At 37.5% G+C, this 14,050-nt stretch overlaps 1 pseudogene; it reads left to right on the forward strand.

Annotated features, from left to right (window-relative positions):
* Positions 1-307: 307 nt before the first annotated feature.
* Positions 308-14,050, forward strand: part of LOC113071014 (neurotensin receptor type 1-like) — a 28,004-nt pseudogene continuing 14,261 nt past the window's right edge.

The raw sequence follows: 14,050 nt of genomic DNA on the forward strand, positions 1-14,050 counted from the left end.
ACTCAGAACTGAGACATTTTTCAACTATATATTCAAGGTTATATAGCAGTCTAACAGAAAATAAATGAATGAATGAATGAATGAATGAATACACCAATCGTTGAATGGCACTGCGTCATTGCTCAAGGTCTGCGCTCAGACGCCTCCTCAGAATATAAAGCCTCTGAGCATCTCGTTTTCACAGACCTGTATGAGTGAGTCTAGAGCAGGGGTCACTTGTTCACCACAGCTCGCAAATGAACAAGTGTGAAAAAAAACGCTGTTTAATTTTACTTGAGTCATGATGTTGGTGCTGAAAAACCTAAAAATGGAGGTTAATACTACTACGCTCTATCAGGACGCAACTTCATAGACCTGCGCATCCTAACGCAGAAACTTCTCTTCCTCGGCGAACCAGTCGCAGCAGTTTCTAGACAATGAAAACGGAGAGCGTCTCCGAGGAGGATTTGGACGTGATACAGACATCTATTCTAAAGTTTTAGTTACTGGTGATTTATCTCGTGTTGTTTGCAATCGGATGTTTGGGGGAACTCGATCACCCTGTAACACACTTCTCACGAAAAAATCTCTACAAAACCTTCAGAGTACGGTGCCACTATCACCTGGCGAGTCTGGCCATATCCGATCTGCTCATCTTGATCCTCTGCATGCCCATTGAGTTGTACAACTTCATCTGGGTGCATCACCCATGGGCTTTTGGGGAGGCTGTTTTGTAAAAGGGTACTACTTTCTGCGGGACGGCTGCTCGTATGCGACGGCGTTCAACATCGCCAGCCTGAGCGTGGAGCGCTTCATGGCCATCTGCCACCCGTTCAAGGCGAAGAGCATCATGTCGCGGAGCCGCACCAAGAAACTCATCAGCGCTATGTGGGTCGCGTCTTTTCTCCTGGCCACTCCGATGCTCTTCACCATGGGACAGCGACTTGATCAAAGACGAATTTATATGCACCACTATTGTGTCCTCGATAGCTGCTAAAACCGTACTGCAGGTGAGCGCGCATTACACTTTTTACATTTTTGGGACGAGTGGAGAATTTGCCTGTATTTCTATATCCTATAAAGCTTTGGATTATATTTGAGTTGGGTTTTATCTTATACATGAAATAGTAGAATTGTTTGTATCTAAAAGAAGTAACAACCTGTTGCGTAGCATTTCTAATTAATACCTGATAATTTTAAATATATATAGCCTTAATAGAGCACCATTGTGCAGCAGCAAGCATCACAACAAAAAAAATGAACCTCAAGGTTGATCTAGATAAATGTGTTGCAAATATATAGGGCCACATTCCGCCCTTGACTAAGCTACTACTGCTTCTGCTAATAATGTTGATTTTACATTCTGACAGTTATCAATTAAATTTACTCCACAAAGCAGAAAAAAATACATCTACGCAAAACAGGCTATTAAACAATATGACAAAAATATACACTATATACATAAAGACGCAACATAAAACCCAAGCCTGGGGTAAACAGCATTGTTTAAAATGAGGGTAAGAATCATGTTTGCCACCCTCCAGATGGTTCAAATCAGTGTGAGATTACAACATTACACTAAAAACCAATGCTGACAAGTCCACTCACCAGTCCAAATAGAATAGGTATGAGTGGAAAATAAATTGTCCAAACAAGCAGTCTCTGCTGGAGTGATGAAACAAACTATGTTGACCCACAGCTCCAGTACGTAGAGTGGTTCAGTGCAACACCAGCCAGCCATGAACCATAGGTATCAGGGTAAAGACCAAAACCACTAGTACCTTTGGATCAAATAAAACAGTCAAACATAAACAAAACTTACCAAGTCCACCCTTAAAATATGTAATTTAACCCTAAGTAGCTATTTCTACATAAACAAGGATCTTGTCTTTGAAAAAATACTTTTGTTGATTTAACGTAATGCAGTTGGGTTGATTCAGTCACATTAATAATAATAAAAAGTTTGATTTGAAACCATAAAAGCGGTGGTTAAATGATTTAATATATTATGCCCCTATGATTATTTTTGGACTTTCAAATGAATTGTTGATGTCTTAATTATTCAAACACATTAAAACGAAGACAAGCAGGGTCCTTATTGCTTCCATTGTGAGCCCTGATGGTCATGGAAGGCAAAATAAATCAGTCATTCTAAATGAATTTAACTACTTTGTCTATTGAACTGTAAGTCTACTACAACTCATATCTGTTAGTTTAAGTAACAAGTGACAGAATTTGCTCAAAAATAATGATTTGCTATCTTACAAAAATGGAAAGCACTTACAGTGCCCTAAAGTAAATACTGATTGCTTGGAAATTGAGACATTATGCTTTGATTCTTGGAAATTGTCCTTGCAGTCCTAAACCTTGCGCTTCTTTTATTGTTTTCTGTTACACCAGTTAATTTAATTTTGTTTGGAAAAAAATCAGTTTACAAGGACAGGAGGTCTCCTTCTTGTAAGACTCAGCTCTCTAACTTTCTATATTTAGAAAAAAAAAAGAAAGAAAGAAAAGGTTGAAACTGAAAACAAGAACCTTTGGGGTTCTAGGCAAAAATACACGAAAATCATACTTAATTCTATATGAAATAACATTTACAGCATTCCAAATAGATACTTGGAACTCATAGCACATTGGATACAGTTGGTGAGTCATGATCTGAAACAGGTTTATTCGCCAAGTGTGCGCACACACGCAATTATTTTGCTGTGTTTTTTTTAAGAGAATAGAGAATATGAATGCACACAAAAAAAGGCAAATATGCAGAAAAAACGGAGAGATGCAAAAAGAGAGGTTCAAGAGTGACTGAATAAGGGATGAATTGATCAACAAAGTGATAGTTGGAAAGTCAGCTGTTTGCTACAGGACAAACAGCAAATCATGTTTCAATCTTGGCAAATTGGTCACCACAGAAAACCCCAAGATGTCCTCTTTTATATACAGAAGGTTTCACAATATGAAAAATGATCCAGTATTATATATTGCTATCAATACCTGAAATTCAAGTGCCCTGTGAGGCACAAAAATTTTGCACATGAATGGTCTTTTATTGCTTTTTGAGATGTGGTATAACCTCAGCACATAAAGTGTAATATGACATAAATATGTATGTTACTGAAGCTTTTTGTTCAGTAATAGTTTTTTTTTTTTTTTTTTTTTTTTTGAATATGAGCATATGTAGAGGTTTTCTGTACCTTTCACCCCATCTGTTTGTTTTTGTAATCTTTCTTATGGCACAGTTTGCACCTGAAACTAATCTAGTACTGCACTTGAAAGTACATGGACACAAACATACAAATAAAATGAGACTGACATATATATAGCAGCAGGCAGTGCTGTATAGGTGGCTGATAGCTGATAGGCTACTGGCCTGGCACTGTGTTCTGGCAAATATTTAGAGTTCGTCTCACCATAAAAAGGGGGGAGAAGAAGGGATGAGTCAAAGTTAAAATCTTGCACAATCAATAACATTGGAAATGTGTGTGTACATTAAAACATAATAAGAAAAAAAGGGCCAGTACATTTAATACAGAAGGGACGTTCAATCTGGGGTTCTAGGGAGTGGAATGTATATAAAAGACTTATTTTCAAACCATGCTACATTACCATAAAAAAAGTATGACTTTACTTACTTTTAAAAAGAAATAATACTTTTACATTTACATTTCAAATTAATGTTATTCCTTAAAAAAACAATAATAATAATAATCAAATTTTCTACAAAAATATTAAGCAGAAAAAAAAAGATCACTATTGATAATAATAAGAAATGTTTCTTGAGAATCAAATCATATAATAATCATTTCTGAAAGATGTGACACTGCAGACTGGAGTAATGGCTGTTAAAAAGTTTTGCATCACAGAAATAAATTCTATATTTTTAATTCTATATTTCTATATAAGTTCCAAACTTTTTACAATAATGTATTTCTTTTTAGGGCCTTCATAGTTGAAATGTTAACTTGAAATAAGAATTAAATATGTTTTAATGTAATACTTTTAAAAACATTTACTGCATTTAAATATTACTATTTTATGTATTTTTTAATAGCTTTTTTATTCATAGTTCTTGTTTTTAACAGTAAAAATTGTGTTATGCAATAGTACTATGATTTATATATGATTTGATTTATATATATTTTTTCTTTCTTGCAGTGTACATGTATCTTTTGACAGGATTCCTTGCCACTGTTCCTTATATGTCTATTATTATCCATCAATTATGTATTAATATGTATGTATCTCTGTGTGTATCCATTCATTCATATTTTTATGTATTCATATATCTAATATTATTTATTCAAGACATATTCTAATGCAATTGTCTGAACAAAAATCATATCAAATCCAGGATAAACAGCCCACCTAAGAAATATGATATTTGCTCCTAAGCACACCTGGAAATAAATGTAAGACAACACATGTTAGTGATCCAGGAATCAGCAAATATAGAGCTGACGTGATGTGTCTATCCACAGTGAGCTAAGAGTGCACAGTGTACTGGCTGGTGTATCTGCTGCTGAGAGAGAGCAGCAGGAGGAGTGAACCCTAGTGCAAATGAAAGTGACTCAATACAGACTTTCTGTGAATCTGTGATATGTCAGTCAGTTACATTTTAAGTTAATTCTTAGTGGCCTTTAGTGGCAAGATATGTTATTACTTTTGTCCAAGATCCTGTCCATTGTATAAATTATTTAGTCAAAGTGCTTCAAAGCATTCACAGGTGCTCTCTTTACTCCAGACACCTTCAACCATCAGTGCACTGGCAGACAGAGAGATGTCTCACAGATAAAAGAAACCTCAGCCAAGAGTTCATCAAAGAGAGGAGACGAGAGGCCAAAGAAAGAGGGGAAAGGATACCTTTCAAAGTGATACCTTTCAGTCAGTAAACAAGATAGAATGAGACAGAGTGTCAACAAGGTGAATCTTTTTCCATCATGGTTGATGCTAACCCTGAATGTTTTCAGTAAAGCTCTGACTGATTTATCAGTCTTTTTCATGCTTCATCAATTTTGTCACACATCACCCAAAGCCCTACAACTGAACTGTAAATCAGATAAAGTGTTTATAATTAAATAAACTATTTTTGATAAAAGTAATAAAAATCTGGTAAATATTGTTAACTCTGCCCCAAAGTGATGCTTGTTTTAATTGCAGCACAGTGTTTTATTTAGATCAATGTACATGGAGTCATATTAAAAACAGTATTAACATAAACACATATACATATAGGAATCATATCACACATTAATGGATTAGTTTTATGGTGCCTTAATGACCTTTTTGGATCTTAATGTTTGTTTAGTTTTCATTTTTGAGTGAACTTTTACTTTAAGAGTAAAATAGAAAAATTCTCCAGACCCTGCATCTGGATGGACCAAAGCTGCTTCATAATTGCTTTAGTGATGAGCAAAGACAAATAATAATCCTTTTGTACCTTCTGGGAATGCAGTAAAACTAGAAGCATGTCATGTTTATCATGTTTTCAGTCATCTTAATTTTCATCACTACATTTTCTATTAGAAACAGAAATACCAGCTGTAAGATTTTGAAAAAATAAATAAATAAAAAAAAACGCTTAGGAGACAATAAACAATACAAATAAACAAACACCGTACTGTCAGTAACCATAGAAACCGCACTAATCCACCCTCTGCTTTAACACATGAGCTGTTATTTAAAGTGCACAAATATGAATTAATAATGCTCATAACCCTTAAGGGCCTCACTTGCACACCACAGACCGGGATTTGGCTAATTACCTCATTAGTGCCTCTAAGGGTCATTACTTGGTTAAATCAAACTGTGCAATGCGCCTTGAACAAATGTGTATAAGGCACAAAAATCTCAATTGAATAACTCCAACCCATTGCAGTGGTACAACTCTGTTTTATTAGCACACATGGCAATGCCTGTTGCTCCATTAGTCTGTTTATCCTTTGTTTCATAAGAACCTCTCCTCACTCTCTGTTGTATTCCCATTAGCTGTCAGTTTTTCATTTTGACGTAGTTGCCTGGTGGGATCAGTGGCTTTACTGAGTGAGGCAGTTTAGAAATCTACTGATGATTAGTCTAAAAGAAGAAGAAGAAAAAGGCAGCTAATCTGTTTAACACCTCAAATTGCATTTGCCCACATTTAAAGGTGCTGTGTTAAGTAAAGTGAACATTTTATCATGAGTTCTGCTCAGGTGGTCTCACATTGGACACAAAATCTTACAATTATAATTGTGAAATTAGCATTAAACAAACAGGGGAGATAAATGTTCCAGAAAAAGAGACAGTGCAGTACATAGTTGTTTTAATTAATTAAAAATAATATAAACATAGCATAATTTAAATATAACATAAAACATCCCAGTGTTCATATCTGATAAGAAAAGTAAGAAACAACATTATTATGTACATAAAATGTAATCAAATTAGATTTTTTTGATGTAATTCAATTTTTCCATCTCTGGAAATGACTTTTACTGTTATAATGATGCAGGCACGGAAAGAGAAGAGAGGCAAGGATCTAATCAAAGCTTTTTAATAACAGAGATAAATAATAAGGACACAAGGAAACAGAGAACAGAGCACACATATAACAACTGACCAAGAACATAGGAAACACTAGTGCTTTATACAGTCATGTGAAACAGAAAAGACACTCAGTTGAATTCCATGGTTTTCTGTATCAGGACATAATCTGGTTCTTGGCAAGTCTTATAATTTGGAAAATAAAAACTAAGTAACAATATTCTGTATGACTTTATCAGTCTTTCACATCATTATGGAGGACTTCTGGCACACTCTTTTTCACAACGTTACTCCAGATTATTGAGTTTTGTGGGAATTAGTGTATACAAAGCTCTCGTCTCACTCAGGGGTGTACTCGACTTCAGTCAGGATGAGCTCTAGACTTTGACTGCTGCAACACTTCGGTTATTTTCAGTTGTTCTGTTGTAGATTTGCTGCTGTGCTTGAGTTTAAAATCTGATGTACTTTTATTATATGAAGTTTAATTTACTCCCTCAGTATTACACTTGTGGCCCGAACATTAAAAAAAAAAAAAAATACATATATCTAAAAATAAATAAATAAAGAGAGAAGAAATGTATTCCATGTTAAACTGTTTTTTTTTTTCTTTTTTAAAAAAAAGTTGGTGTTTGAAATTAAGCTTTTTTTATTGATTGTAGTGCTAATAATTTTGATTATAGAGATATAATTCATTGTATGATAAACCTGTTTTTAAAGGCCCTTTTAAAAACATATTCAATGATGAGCATGCTAATCTTTATTATCCTCGCACTTTATTATTGCTCAACTGAATTCACTGACTGAGCTCGAATGAAATGACAGAAGTGTTTTCCGGCTTCACAGAATGATCCGGTTCGTGCGTGGAACTGAAAGTCTTACAGTTACTTATGGACTGATGGATGGGCTTTTTTTTTTTTACACAGAATTATGCATTGCTGTTGGTTTTTGTAACATTTTCTAACACACAGCTGCAAATTACAGTCCAACTGAATGGGTGAACACCAAGGACTGTCTGGTGAACATGCACAAATTTAAACGGGCGACATGCTCGAAACAGACTGGTAAATAAATTGGCTAACACTGGGGGGGCCTGTCATCAGTGTGGGCGGGCCTGTGCCTGTCGGGCCTGTCCGCAGCCTACACCCCTGATCATATCCAAGTGCAAACACAGTTAAAAAACTTAATGACTGGCTTAATTGCTTCTTTATGTACAGCAGTGGTGCTATATAGCACCTTAATCACTCCAAAGAACCGCTGAAAAACCACTGAAGAACCATGCAGGGGCTTAACAGGTTTTTTATACAGTGCCATATAGCACCCCAACATCCCCAAGGAACCACTGAAGAACCATTTTTTTAGAGTGTGCTGCAGCACCTTCATTCTTTTCAGTCATTCTGTTGTAGATCTGCTGCTGTGCTTGGGATCACTAATGGCCAAGCTTTAGATGTAGGACGGATGGCCTCTTATTTGACTCTAGAATATTCTGGTATACAGAGGAGCTCATGGTCGACTGTGGATACAGGTCCTGTGGCTACAAGACAAGCCCAAAATCATCAACCCTCCATCAGTATGTGTGACCTTTGGTATGAGGTGTTTGTGCTGATATATTCTTTTGGCTTTAACCAAATGTGGCACTGTGTATTATGGCCAAACATCTCCACTTTGGTCTTGTCTGTTCAAAGGACATTGCTCTAGAAGTCTTATGGTTTGTTCAGATATAACTTTGCAAACCTATGCTATCCTGCAGTGTTAATTTTAGAGAGAAGAAGCTTCATCTAGTAACCCTTCCTAACATGCCTTATTTGTCTGGGCTTTTTCTAATTGTCTTCATTGTTGTTCTTTTCTCATGTACAGTATATTAATAATGCAAGAACTTACTGTTCATTTAATTAATTTGTCTGTTTTTTATTAAATTAATTAGATTCTTTCCTTCTACTATTTTCTAAATATTATCATGAAACCGTGTTATGTCATGAAAAATAGAGCCCTGGTGCTGCTTTTACTGTTTCTTCAGTGTACAGACTAAATAAAAACAGTGAAAATCTTCAGTCAAAGTGTAGCTAATCCATGCAAGACTGCAGGAACCTGGGTCCTCGGAAAGCAGACACTTAAGTGGAATTTGATTTGCCACATGATTTGTTTGCTTTTTCAAGTGTGCATGTGCACTGTTGCCTAAGTGAGCATACCTGCTGGAAAGCTTTGATGGAGAAATGATATGGGAATGCCATTTTTCCTGAAAATTCTTAGACAGACTGAATACATCGACAGTCACAGTGCAGACTGACCTCCGTCACTATTGAGGGAACATTTTTACTAGAAATTAAACATTAATCACAAACATCATATACTTTCTGTGAGAATCTTTTGCTCAGTACATAAAAAAGTCATTTACAAATATGTGGTCAAGGTCCCCCATTATACCAACACTATCATTCAGATCAATCTGAATTGTCTCAAAACACAATTGTCCATTTAATAAGGTAGCTGAACTCTTTTTTTTCCCATGGAGATGGGTTCTTTCCAGGTTAAAATCCCTATTGAATGGTCTCTCCTGTTCAACTGAACTCAAATGGGGAAACTCCTGTTTACTGTGACACAGCGTGAAGATATATCAAGAAGCAAGAAGCTCAAAGCCTGCTACTCCCTGTGGAAATGTAGTGCCATTTTTGTGACTCATTCAGGGCTCCCCTGCAAGCTTCAGATGGTCACAGGCGCTTGGGCCATGCCGACACTGAGGCTGCACTCACTGAGACAGACTGCTCTCACTGCAAGAGCAAAAGTTTCAACCCACTTCACTCATGGATCACCCTTCTTTAATGAAAACATATCAATGCCCTTCCCACTCTCTGGTTTCTTCCCTCCCAGCTGCACTTGGAAGAAGAAAGTTGCCTTCCTCAACTCCCCTGTCTTCCCCAATGGGGTTATTCGCCCACTGTGGACGTATTTGCAAAGTGCTTCACTGCAGAAGTCTTTACAGGTTATGCACCACTTCCTGTCTAAGTGCTCCTGGTGGGCAGCTGGTTCAGGTAGCCCGAAGGCTTTGGTGTTGGACCCTGAGCCACAGAAGCTGTCTCAATCTCTATGCAGAGAGGAAAGGCTGGACCACCCAAAAATAAGTATCATGCTTTCTTTCTAGTTCCCCATTTAGTTCTGGGCGACCAAAGTGTTGATCATCGCTTGCTTACCCCCTCGCTTCAGAGATGCTTTTTGAACTTCGGTACAAGACAACAATTTGCATAATCTTGGAAAGTCTGCTTGCAGAAGGAGCCATCTCTACTTAAAAGCCTTGTGTGTCCCAGCCAGCCCCCTGGAAAATCCCTTGCTTGTTTCAGACATGCGTCTCACTGACTGATGTCCAGATAGAAGGTAGTCATGACAGACACCTCAAACTTGGTTTGGGGAGTACTGCACAAGGGCAGTTCGGCTTGTGGTCTAACCTCGAGCAACACCTGCACATCAATTGCCTAGAAATTATAGTGGTTTTTCTAGCCCTTAAAACCTTCCTAACAGCTTTAAGAGGGAACCACATTCTGGTCCACTAGGACAACGTGACAGAGTTAGCCTTTATACAATTGTTGTCAATATTTGAAATACAGTTTGCAGTATGTATAAAATTTTTGGTAACACTTTACTTCAATAGTTTCAGGATCATTAGCTGGAGTGCTCATGAACTTCAGTAGAGGGCACTCCACTCAGGACCATTCCACCCATCAACCACCAGATGTCACCATATCATCACTAGGACACTAGCATCTCTCATACTGTTGCACCACACCCAAACTACATCTCCTATGAGTCACTGCATCAAAATCACCTTGCCACACCTGCACCTCATTCATCAGCCAATTTCTTTGCCACACCTGCACCTCATTTACACACACATATAAGCACCCCAATCACTTTCACTCACTGCGAAGTCTTGTTTAGCCTGTCTAGCATTTCAGAGCATTTTCCCTTGTGTTTGATAATCACGTGTCTGATCTTGGATTGTGTATTTCGACTCTGATTATCTGCTGCCTGCCCCGATCTCTGCTTGGTTCTGTTTTCGATTCCGGTTACACCTAACATACCTGACGCCATACCCGATTTCTGCCTGTCTGACCATTCTCTAAATAAAGTTCTGCACTTGGATCCGAACACCTCTGACTCCTCGTTACAGACAGTCACTTTAGACATTCTAATAACCGTAAGTTACTTTTCAACTACATGCCATCTAGCAGTCATTAGAGTATTAGTAGGCTGTTTGTTTAATATCTTCTAACACTTTATTTTGATGCGTCCACAACATGCAACATACTAACTATGAGAAACTTTGCAAGTATATGTCAACTTATTCTACTATCCCTAAACCTACCCTAACAGTCTACTCTGAGAGTTAATAGATATGTTGTTGCAAATTAATGAGAATTAGTTAACATGTAGCTGAAATGTAGTTACAAAGTTACTTATAGTTAGTAGAATGTCTAAAGTGGAATATCAAAATAAAATGTAACCAATGTTAATTATTTGACCAAAATAAGAGGGATCATACAAAATGTGTGTTATTTTTTATTTGACTATTTTTTTTTATCTGACCTGAATGAGATATACATATACCTTTAGTCCACAAGAGAAATTATTTGAATTTATAAAAATGACCCCCATTTGGTTTTCCAGCATCTTTTGTGTATTTCAGCCCTTTCCAACAATGACTGTATGATTTTAAGATCAATCTTTTCACACTGAGGACAACTGATGAACTCAATAAACAACTATTACAAAAGGTCAAATGGTCACTGATGCTCCAGAAGGAAACACAATGCATTAAGAGCCTGGATATGAAAGCTTTTTGAATGTGAAGATCAGATTAAATTAAACTTATTTTATCTTATGGGAAACATGTAAGCATCTTCTGTAGCTTCACAGTAATGTGCATTGCCCCAGTAAACTAAACTAATAGTATGCTTACCCTGTCATTTTTAAACTCATTATATGTAAGCATTTTAATTTATATTCTAACACTTTGAGTTACATTATGTTATAATTGCTTCAAGAACCTTAATGGGATAACATAACATAACTACTGGCTGCCTCACTAATAATGTTTGTTCAATCAGTTCTCATGCTGAACAAAAATGTAAATGTAGAGAGGAATCCTTACATGTGTTTAAGACACACAAAAACAGACACATTTAGTATGTTAGTCTGCAGTGCATAACAAACCCAGGGGTGTACTATAATGGTATAAATTGGGCATATTTGGATGTACACATCATATGTTTATTTAAATCAATAAAAGTAATTAGAATACGTAGTGTGTGTCTTTCAACCCATGGTCAAGATAATTGCATTATACTAGTATCATCTTATCTGTGTTATACCTGCATATATATATATACCGTATATAGAGCACTTTCTTCTAGAACATGTTTAGTTCTAACTTCTCCTGACCTTCCTAATTTAAAGACCTTTACTATTACTATTCCCATCCTCTTTCTCTTCAATGTTTTTTTTTTTTTTCTCAGTCTGGAAGGAACAGTGCTGGGCTCTTAAACTCCAGTCATCTGCTGAACAGCGATTTAACATGACTGCCTAAACCAACACAATGTTCTTCTAAATTAGTACTAAGGAGTATTTCAATAGTCTTGGCAAAGTCTCTGTTTTTACATGCAGTGCAGATGTCAGAACGCATGAGATTAATTTGCTTTGGCAACAGCACAAAAAAGAAAGGAACAAAAGACTGGAATGACAGACCCAGGAATGTGACCAGTTCAAGAAAACCTAGGAGACCCCCATGCCTTGCAGTTATAATTACTGTGTGTCCGTGTGTGTGCATAGAAAAGTTTTGTGGTAGGTGAGGTTATCAAGGGGTGTCATATGTACCTTCTTTTTCAGGTGGAAGAATTATAAAAATGATAATTGGAATAATTATATTCTATATAATTATATACATGCATGTAATTATTTTTCACACACACTATTTTTCAATTTAATTAAAATTCAGTCCAACTGACTTCCTGGGTTTTTTTTTATCATACACACCCTTGCAAGTCCAACCAAATGGAGATATTATTAAACAGTTCTTTAGGGTCTGCACAGGTCTCAAAATAAACCTAAAACTGTTTTTCATAGAAAAATAAATAAATAAAAATGACAGTCAAAAAGTCCTAAATTCTTTCCTTTTCCTTGTTTCCTTTTGCTCAAGGTGAATGCCTTCCTGTCCTTTGTGGTTCCCATGGCATTGATCTCAGCATTAAATGGAGTCATAGCCAGTCAGCTACTACGCATGTTTCGGGAGTCTGCTCAGGATAATCGCATCTGCATCATCGGAGGCAACGCTACAATGCTTAGTGTTGCCGTTGAACCCAACCGTGCCCAATCAATACGCCATGGAGTCATGGTGCTGCGTGAGTACCTTTATGTTTTTAAGTATATACAGTACAGACCAAAAGTTTGGACACACCTTCTCATTCAAAGAGTTTTCTTTATTTTCATGACTATGAAAATTGTAGAGTCACACTGTAGGCATCAAAACTATGAATTAACACATGTGGAATTATATATGGAATTATATACATAACAAAAAGTGTGAAACAACTGAAAATATGTCATATTGTAGGTTCTTCAAAGTAGCCACCTTTTGCTTTGATTACTGCTTTGCACACTCTTGGCATTCTCTTGATGAGCTTCAAGAGGTAGTCACCTGAAATGACAGACAGATTTTCCTGTCATCGAATTAGTGGATTCAAATACGCCTGCGCCATGCTCTTAAGACCATGCACTTAGATCATTAAAACCCAAGGAGTAGCTAAAGGCTCAGACGACCAAGACGGAGGTGGGCCTCCGGAAGACCACGATGTAGCCGGAGCAACTGAGGATAGAACCGGAAAAAAAGGAGGAGCCTGACAGAGCCAGAGGAACAGAGTGACGAGGCTAGGAGGAGCAAGGAGGAGCCAATGGGTTGGAGGGTCAAGGTGGGGTCCGGGTCTCAAAGGCTGGAGGTGGAGACAGGGGATCTTCTAACCCTGAGGTAGCTGGTGACAGGAAGTCCCGAAGCACAACCAACCCACCAGATATGGCGTGCTGAAGGTAAGCTGAAGGGCTTTCCTGAGGCAGCAGAGACTGGGCTGATGGACTGGCTGGCTGATACAGTGGAGGGAGTGGGAGCCTTGGTGGAAACACAGGAGGACATGAACTGGGCATAACCAGCAGAGACGCAGGAGTTTCAGGGCTGGGCAGAACCAGCGGAGACCCAGGAAATTTAGGGTTTGGGTGGAACAAGAGGAGACACAGGAGATTTAGGGCTGGGAGGAGACGCTGGAGATCCAGGGGCACATGGTAATACTTCTCCATACCAGTCTATTAAGTCCATCTTAAAGATATCCATAAGTTCCTTAGAATACATCCCAGAAACCGGCTGCAGCTCACCCTTAGTGGTGGGAGTGAATTGACTCATTCACTAATTCCCTATATATGTATGGCAGTTGAGTTCCCTATATTGGGAAGGAGTGAACAAATAATTGAACGGATTCGGACGGCGACGTATACACTGCACGTGAGACTTGGAGCTGTT

Source organism: Carassius auratus, unplaced genomic scaffold (assembly GCF_003368295.1).
Source record: "Carassius auratus strain Wakin unplaced genomic scaffold, ASM336829v1 scaf_tig00005711, whole genome shotgun sequence".
In the NCBI taxonomy this organism is placed as follows: domain Eukaryota; kingdom Metazoa; phylum Chordata; class Actinopteri; order Cypriniformes; family Cyprinidae; genus Carassius; species Carassius auratus.